At 37.2% G+C, this 9,397-nt stretch overlaps 1 non-coding gene across 1 annotated transcript; it reads right to left on the bottom strand.

The window, feature by feature from the left end:
- Positions 1 to 543: 543 nt before the first annotated feature.
- Positions 544 to 647, bottom strand: LOC112731035 (small nucleolar RNA R71). Its single transcript, XR_003166831.1, has one exon. It is a non-coding gene; the product is annotated as a small nucleolar RNA R71 (small nucleolar RNA).
- Positions 648 to 9,397: the final 8,750 nt, after the last annotated feature.

Below are 9,397 nucleotides of genomic sequence, written 5' to 3'. Positions count from 1 at the left end.
CAGCAAGTGATTGAAATTGGCAGATTTTGCTTGAGCTAGGATTGCTCTAACACTAGTCTCTCCACAGGAGTTGACTAGGACTTGAGAATCAAGCTGATCAGTCCACTTAACCTTCCTTTGTTTAATAAAGGATGACCAAGTGGGATTAAAACCCAATTCTCTTCATACCTGATAAGGATAACTAGGATAGGAATTCCAATTCTTATACCTTGGCAAGAGATTTTATTATTATTATTTTATTTTACTTGTCATATAACATATTCCCACCTTACTTCCAAAACCCCAATTTACAAGACTCATAACCAATAATAAGAACATACCTCCCTGCAATTTCTTGAGAAGACGACCCGAGGTTTAAATACTCGGTTATCAATTTTAAAAAAGGGTTTGTTACTTGTGACAACCAAAACGTTTGTACGAAGGGAGCATCTAAACCTTTTCACAAGGAAGCATCACTAAACCTTTTCACAAGGAAAGCATCACTAGTTGGGAGGATCTAGTGAATACATTCTTGGCCAAGTTTACACCTCTCAAATGATCATCAGGCTCAAGACTGAGGTACAAACCTTCACACAGATGGATGGAGAATCTTTCTATGAGGCATGGGAGAGGTACAAGGCACTGATTAGAAAATGTCCCCCTGAAATGTTTAATGAATTGGACGTCCTTCAAAATTTCAATGAAGGGTTGACTCTTAAGGCTCAGGAAGCACTAGATCATTCAGCAGGAGGCTCTTGGCAACTTATGAAGACAGCAGAGGAGGCTTAAAACCTCATTGATATAGTGGCAAACAATCAATATTCCTTTGCTCATCAAAGTCAACGCCAACCATCACAGAGGAAAGGAGTGCTAGAATTGGAAGGAGTAGACACCATCCTAGCCCAAAACAAGGTGATGCAACAGCAAATCCAGCAACAATTTGAGCAAATGGCTAAAAAAATTGATAGCCTCCAAGTTGCAGCAGTAAACACAAGCCAACCATCAACTACATGGGAGCAAAATGAAGAAAACCAAGAAGATCAGCAGCAGGAACAAATTCAGTATGTGCACAACCAAGGCTCAGGCCAAAATGAAGTTTATGGTGACATCTACAATCCTTCTTGGAAAAACCATCCAAATCTCAGGATGGGGAGATAACCACACTCAAAACTAACAACCATGGCAAAGAAATTCAAACCAAAACAACTCAAGAAACAACGAGAACAATAACCAGCAAAACATAAACCACAATCCATATAGAAAACCCCAAAAAAACCACCCAAATTCAAGCTACTATCAACCCAATAACCAAACCACTAACTAAAACACCTACCATCAATCTTCAACATCTCACAACCAGCCACAAGCATCACAAGACACTCAAGGGATCTCCAACTTGGAGATATTGATAGAAAAGATGCTGAAGTACCAAGAGATAACAAGCAAGAATCAGAAAGCCTCAATAAGAAACCTAAAGAGGCAGATGGGGCAACTATCCAAGCAAGTTGTGATTGAAAGGCTAACAAGCTCACTCCCAAGTGATACCATTCCAAATCCTAAAGAAGAATGCAAAGTCATCCAACTGAGGAGTGGAAAAACCTTGGTGAGTAACAAAGAAGATAACAAAAAGCCTATGGACAATGACAAAGCTAGCAACAAGCATGCTGAAGCTAGCAATAAGGAAGAGATGATAGCAAGCAAGCAGGATCAAGAGAAGCTTGAAGAGAAAGATGACCAGCCACAAGATTCAAGGAAAGGGAAACAAGTGATGGAGGAATCATCTCAAGGGCAAAAGCAGGCAGTGAAGGCTTTCACACCCCCTTGCCATACCCTCAAGGATTCAACAAGAAAATTAAGGATCAACACTTCCCCAAATTCCTTGAAGTCTTTAAGAAGTTGGAGAACAATATCCCCCTGGCTGAAGCATTAGAGCAGATGCCTCTATATGCTAAATTCTTGAAGGAGCTCATTAACAAAAAGAGAAGCTGGCATAAGAAGGAAACCATTATGCTTACTGAAGAATGCAGTGCTATGATCCAAAGGGGTATTCCACGAAAGCTTAAAGACCCAGGGAGCTTTGTGGTTTCATGCACCATAGGCAAGACCGCAAGATGACATTAGAGAACGCTCTCTGTGATCTAGGTGCCAGTATCAACTTGATGCCCCTCTCAATGATGAGAAAGCTTGCCATAGAAGAAATTAAACCTACCAGGATGTCACTGGTGATGGCCGATAGATCAATCAAGACACCCAATGGAGTTGTGGAAAATCTACTAGTAAAGGTTGGAGAGTTTATCTTCCCTGTAGACTTTGTGATCTTGGACACAGAAGGGGAAGGAAACAACTCAATTATCTTGGGAAGACCATTTCTAGCTACAGCAAGAGCTACTATTGATGTAGAAAAGGGAGAAATGACCTTCAAGGTGCACAATGAGCAAATGGTCATCAATGTTTTCAAACCAATGCAACATCCACCTGAGCAAGGGAACTACATGAAGGTGGATATGATAGAAAGTATGGTAGAAGAAATGTTTGAGGCTAATTATCAAGAGCAACAGGAGGAAGAAGTGGAGGATGAGTTATTGGAAGATGACAACCAGGTGGAACAAGGAGAAGAAGTGGTAGAGATCTCCATTGAAGACAAGGAAATAGACAAGCCAAAACAAGAGTTGAAGCCTCTTCCTCCTCACCTCAAATACGTGTTTCTTGGAGAAGCAGAGGCCCTGCTAGTAATTATAAACTCCTCCTTGAACATGGAAGAAGAAATAAGGTTGATTGAAGTGCTGAGAGCTCACAAGACAGCCTTGGGTTGGACAATTGAAGATATCAAAGGCATCAGCCCTGCCATTTGTATGCATAAAATTTTGTTGGAGGAAGAATCAAAACCTGTAGTTCAACCCCAAAGAAGGCTTAACCAAGCCATGAAGGAGGTGGTTCAAAAAGAAGTCATGAAGCTATGGAATGCTGGGATAATTTTTCCAATCTCTGACAGCTCATAGGTGAGTCCGGTTCAAGTTGTACCAAAAAAAGGAGGAATGACAGTCATCACCAATGAGAGGAATGAGTTGATCCCCACCAGGACAGTGACTGGATGGAGGATGTGCATAGATTATAGAAGATTGAATGATGCTACAAGGAAAGACCACTTTCGTCTCCCATTCATTGATCAGATACTAGAAAGATTAGCTGGCCATGCCTATTATTGCTTCTTGGATGGGTATTCTGGGTACAATCAAATGGTGGTGGATCCCAAGGATCAAGAAAAGACTTCCTTCACATGTCCATTTGGAGTTTTCGCCTACAGGAGGATGCCATTTGGGCTGTGCAATGCCCCAGCCACCTTTCAAAGGTGTATGCTTTCCATTTTCTCTGATATGGTGGAAAAATTTTTAGAAGTCTTCATGGATGATTTTTCTGTCTTTGACAATTCATTTAACACTTGCTTGCATCATTTAACTTTTATTTTAAAAATATGCCAAGAAACTAACCTGGTATTAAATTGGGAGAAATATCATTTCATGGTTCCTAAAGGGATAGTTCTTGGGCATAAAGTGTCAAGCAAAGGTATAGAAGTTGATAAAGCTAAAATAGAAATTATTGAAAAGCTTCCTATACCTGTTAATGTGAAAGCAGTAAGGAGTTTTCTTGGGCATGCTGGCTTTTACAGGAGGTTCATCAAAGATTTTTCAAAAATAGCAAAACCATTGAGCAACCTACTAATGATTGATAGCCCTTTCATTTTTTATGACAGTTGCAAGCATGCCTTTGAAACTTTAAAGAGAAAACTCATTACAGCACCAATTATCACACCCCCTGATTGGAAACTACCTTTTGAAGTTATGTGTGATGCAAGTGACTTTGCAATTGGTGCTGTGTTGGGACAAAAGAAAGATAAGCTGCACCATGTCATATATTATGCTAGCAAGGTGTTAAATGAAACACAGAAAAATTATACCACTACTGAGAAAGAGCTTTTGGCAATTGTATATGCATTTGACAAGTTTAGATAATACTTGATTGGTTCAAATGTTATAGTATATACTGACCATGCTGCTCTCAAGTATCTAATGTCTAAACAGGATTCAAAGCCAAGGCTTATTAGGTGGGTGCTTTTGCTACAAGAATTCGACATTGAAGTGAGAGATAGGAAGGGGAGTGAGAATCAAGTAGCAAATCATTTATCAAGAGTGCCACTAGAAGCCAATCGAGATATACCACAGAAAGTGAATGAAAAATTCCCTGATGAACACCTCTTCCAAGTTTAGCAAGCACCTTGGTTTGCTGACATAGCAAACTACAAAGTAGGAAGGAAGATACCTCAAGAATTTTCCAAGCAACAAGTGAAAAAGCTACTCAATGAAGCAAGGAAGTTTTTGTGGGACGAACCTTTCCTATTCAAGAGATGCTCTGATGGAATGATTAGGAGGTGTGTCCCTGAAAATGAAATGAAAGATATATTGTGGCACTATCATGGTTCAGCCTATGGTGGACACTTTGGACCAGAGAGGACAGCTGCTAAAATACTACAGAGTGGATTTTATTGGCCAACCATCTTCAAGGATGCGAGAGAGTTTGTTCACCAATGCAATGAATGTCAAAGAGCTGGAGGATTGACAAGAAGGAATGAGATGCCTCAAAATTTCATTCTTGAAGTGGAGCTATTTGATCTTTGGGGAATTGATTTCATGGGGCCCTTTCCTCCTTCTTACTCTCTCAAATACATTTTGGTAGCAGTGGAGTATGTCTCAAAGTGGGTGGAAGCAATAGCCACAACCACATGTGATGCACAAATTGTTCTTTAATTCCTAAAGAAGCACATTTTCACTAGATATGGAGTGCCTAAGGGACTTGTCAGTGATGGTGGTGGTCATTTTTGCAACAAACAGATGGAGAAACTCCTTCACAAATATGGAGTGATTCGTAAAGTAGTCACACCATACCACCCTCAGACCAATGGCTAGGCTAAGCTTGCAAATAGGGAATTGAAGAGGATTTTAGAGAAGACTGTGGGAGCCACTAGAAAAGATTGGGCCAGAAAGCTAGAAGATGCACTCTGGGCATACATGATAGCATTCAAAACTCCTATTGGAAAATTCCCTTTTCAGCTGCTATATGGCAAATCTTGTCACCTCCCCGTAGAGCTTGAGCATAAAGCTTTCTGGGCCATTAAACTCCTCAACTTGGATTCTCAGGCAGCAGGGGAGAAGAGACTACTGTAACTAAATAAGTTGGATGAATTTAGGCTAGAAGCTTATGACGATTCTAAGATATACAAGGAAAAGGCCAAGAGGTGGCATGACAAGAAGATCTCAAAGAAGGAGTTCAAACCAAGACAGCAGGTACTCCTATATAATTCCAGGCTCGAAGTTTTCCCTGATAAGCTCAAATCCAAATGGACTGGTCCTTACTTGGTGACAAAGGTTTTCCCTTATGGAAGCCTTGAATTGTTAGACGAAGCAACAAAAAGCCAGTTCATAGCAAATGGGCACAGGGCAAAGCCTTACTTGGGAGGTCAATGGGACAAAGAAAAAGAGGTTCAAAACCTGAGCTGAGCAAGAATGGAGAATGTCAAGCTAGTGACAATAAAGAAGTGCTTGTTGGGAGGCAACCCAACCTGAGGTAGTTTTCTTTTCATAGCTATTTCAATAAAAAAGGTTGAGTAGATTTATCTTGTATTGCAAGGAGCTAAGTTTGGTGTTGCACACCAAAACAATTTAAAGGAGAGTGAAGAATGCTAAGTTTGGTATTCCACCAAAAATCTCATTTAAAAACACATTCTCACCTTCTGCATAAAGGGTTGCTAGCTCCAAGAAATCAGATAAACCATTGAATCATTGTCTGTTTTCTAGTTTTAAGTTATATTACCTTTAGCAAAGACAGAAGGATTTCACATATGGTTAACTTAATACATAAGAAACATTGGCAAGGGACTAAGTTTGGTGTTCACACATCAAAGTAAGTTCAAAATGTCCACAAATAAGTCATGTTAGCTAACCATCTGCTTAAGGGCTTGAGAAACAAGCAACTTTTGAGGATTATGCAGGAAAATAATCAACCTATGGAGGGAGTCTGCATCATTGTCCAAAGGAAGTACAATAAAAAGAAATAATGATGACAGAAAGAAAAGCTGAGAGACATTCCCAACAAGTTGTATTGACACTTAATCCTTATTGCTTTGAAGTATTTTAATTTGGAAATTTCTATATGTCTTGCTGAAGTGTTCAATTAAGTGCAAGTGGAGATGTTTGCTAAGAATGCTAGCCTGCATATTGTGCTTGTCATCCATCACTAGCTTGAATTTTGTTTTGTTTCCCTTCTGCAAAAATAAAAGAAAAATATTTGATTTAGAAAAGTGAATGTTCAATGTTGTAGAAGTTAGAATGAAATTCAGTGGTGGTATTTGTTTGATTTAATGATTAGCTCAATAATAAAAGCTGCATAATAAAATGCTTCTTGAAGTGTGAGTTAAGTTGCTGCTATAAAGTCTTTTATTAATGAAATCCCCTTGATAATAAATCAAAAATAAGAAAGAAAAAGAAAAAGAAAAGCCAAGAATTGGCAAAGAAACAAACTTCAATTAATTAATTAAAAAGAATTTTTTGAAAAAGAGGGAGGTATTTTCGAAAATTAGAGAGGGATAGTTAGTTAGGAAGTTTTGAAAAAGATAAGAAACAAACAAAAATTCAATTAGTTAGTTGAAAAATATTTGAAATTCAATTTTGAAAAGATAAGAAGATAAGAAGTTAGAAAAGATATTTAAAAAAAAAGATAGGATAAAAAGATATTTTTGAAAAGATATGATTGAAATTAGTTTTGAAAAAGATTTGATTTTAAAAATCAAAATTAATGACTTGACTCACAAGTAATCACAAGATATGATTCTAGAACTTAAAGTTTGAATCTTTCTTAACAAGCAAGTAACAAACTTGAAATTTTTGAATCAAAACATTAATTGTTGATGATATTTTCGAAAATATTGATATAAAATTAAGAAAAAGATTTTTGAAAAATATTTTTAAAATTTTCGAAAATAAATAAAAAAAATGAAAAAGATTTGATTTTTGAAAAAGATTTTGCAAAAGATAAGATTTTTAAATTGAAAATTTGATTTGACTCATAAGAAACAATTGAATTTTAAAAATTTTTGAAAAAGTCAATCCAAATTTTCGAAATTTATGAGAGAAAAAAGGAAAGATATTTTTTTGATTTTTGAATTTTTAATGATGAAAGAGAAAAACATGAAAAAGACTCAATGCATGAAAATTTTGGATCAAAACAATAAATGCATGCAAGAATGCTATGAATGTCAAGATGAACACCAAGAACACTTTGAAGATCATGATGAACATCAAGAATATATTTTTGAAAATTTTTATATGCAAAGAAAACATGGAAGACACCAAACTTAGAAATCTTTCATGTTCAGACACTATGAATGCAAAAATGCACATGAAAAACAAGAAAAGACACAAAACAAGAAAACATCAAGATCAAACAAGAAGACTTACCAAGAACAACTTGAAGATCATGAAGAACACTATGAATGCATGATTTTTCGAAAAATGCAAAATGAATATGCAATTGACACCAAACATAAGATCTGACTCAAGACTCAAACAAGAAACACAAAATATTTTTGATTTTTATGATTTTCTAATTTTTTTTTGAATTTTTGAAAATTATATGAAAAAGAAAAAATAAGGATTCCAAAATTTTTAATATGAATTCCAGGAATCTTGCATTCTTAGTCTAAAGCTTCAGTCCAGGAATTAGACATGGCTCACTAGCCAGCTAAGCTTTCAGTGAAAGCTCTGGTCCAAAACACTAGACATGGCCAATGGCCAGCCAAGCTTCAGCATGTAACTCAGATATACTACTCATTAATTATCAAATTAACTTGCCTTTATGAAGATGGTTTGGAAGCCTCAGTCCAAAAGAATTTAGACATGGCTTTACAGCCAGCCAGGCTTCACATACTTCATGAAACTCTAGAATTCATTCTTAAAAATTCTGAAGAACATAATATAAAAATTTTTTTTTTTCGAAAATTAATTGGGAATACGAAAAAGAAGGAAATATTTTTGAAAATTTTTTATAACTTTTTGAAAACAAAATAAGAAGAAAATTACCTAATCTGAGCAACATGATGAACCATTAGTTGTCCAAACTCAAAACAATCCCCGGTAACGGCGCCAAAAACTTGGTGCACAAAATTGTGATCCCTGAGGTTGTAAAATTTGTTGTTCATTCTCTCCCTGGCAATGGCGCCGATAACTGGTGCACAATACCATGGTCCAAACATAACTTCACAACTTCGCACAACTAACCAGCAAGTGCACTGGGTCGTCCAAGTAATAAAACCTTACGTGAGTAAGGGTCGATCCCACGGAGATTGTTGGTATGAAGCAAGCTATGGTCACCTTGTAAATCTCAGTCAGGAGGATATCAAATAGTTATGGAGTTTTCAAAAATAAATAATAAATAAATAGAAAATAAAGATAGAAATACTTATGTAATTCATTGGTGAGAATTTCAGATAAGCGTATAGAGATGCTTTCATTCCTCTGAATCTCTGCTTTCCCGCTGTCTTCATCCAATCAATCCTACTCCTTTCCATGGCAAACTTTATATAAGGGCATCACCGTCGTCAATGGCTACATCTCATCCTCTCTGTGAAAATGGTCCGATGCGCTGTCACTGCATGGCTAATCATTTGGAGGCATCACCGTTGTCAATGGCTACATCCCATCCTCTCTGTGAAAATGGTCCGATGCGCTGTCACTGCATGGCTAATCATCTGGAGGTTCTCGATCATACTGGAATAGGATTTACTATCCTTTTGCGTCTGTCACTACGCCTAGCACTCGCGAGTTTGAAGTTCGTCACAGTCATTCAATCCCTGAATCCTACTCGGAATACCACAGACAAGGTTTAGACTTTCCAGATTCTCATGAATGCCGCCATCAATCTAGCTTATACCACGAAGATTCTGATTAAGAGATCCAAGAGATACTCATTCAATCTAAGGTAGAACGGAAGTGGTTATCATGCACGCGTTCGTATGGGAATGATGATGATTGTCACGTTCATCACATTCATATTGAAGTGCGAATGAATATCTTAGAAGCGGAATAAGTTGAATTGAATAAAGAAACAGTAGTACTTTGCATTAATTCATGAGGAACAGCAGAGCGCCACACCTTAATCTATGGAGTGTAGAAACTCTACCGTTGAAAATACATAAGTGATGAAGGTTCAGGCATGGCTGAGAGGCCAGCCCCCATGATCTAAGAACTAAACGTCCCAAGATGTCTAATACAATAGTAAAAAGTCCTATTTATACTAAACTAGTTACTAGGGTTTACAAAAGTAAGTAATTGATGCATAAATCCACTTTCGGGGCCCACTTGGTGTGTGC

Source organism: Arachis hypogaea, chromosome 12 (assembly GCF_003086295.3).
Source record: "Arachis hypogaea cultivar Tifrunner chromosome 12, arahy.Tifrunner.gnm2.J5K5, whole genome shotgun sequence".
NCBI lineage: Eukaryota > Viridiplantae > Streptophyta > Magnoliopsida > Fabales > Fabaceae > Arachis > Arachis hypogaea.
This window is presented reverse-complemented; position numbering and strand designations above follow the sequence as displayed.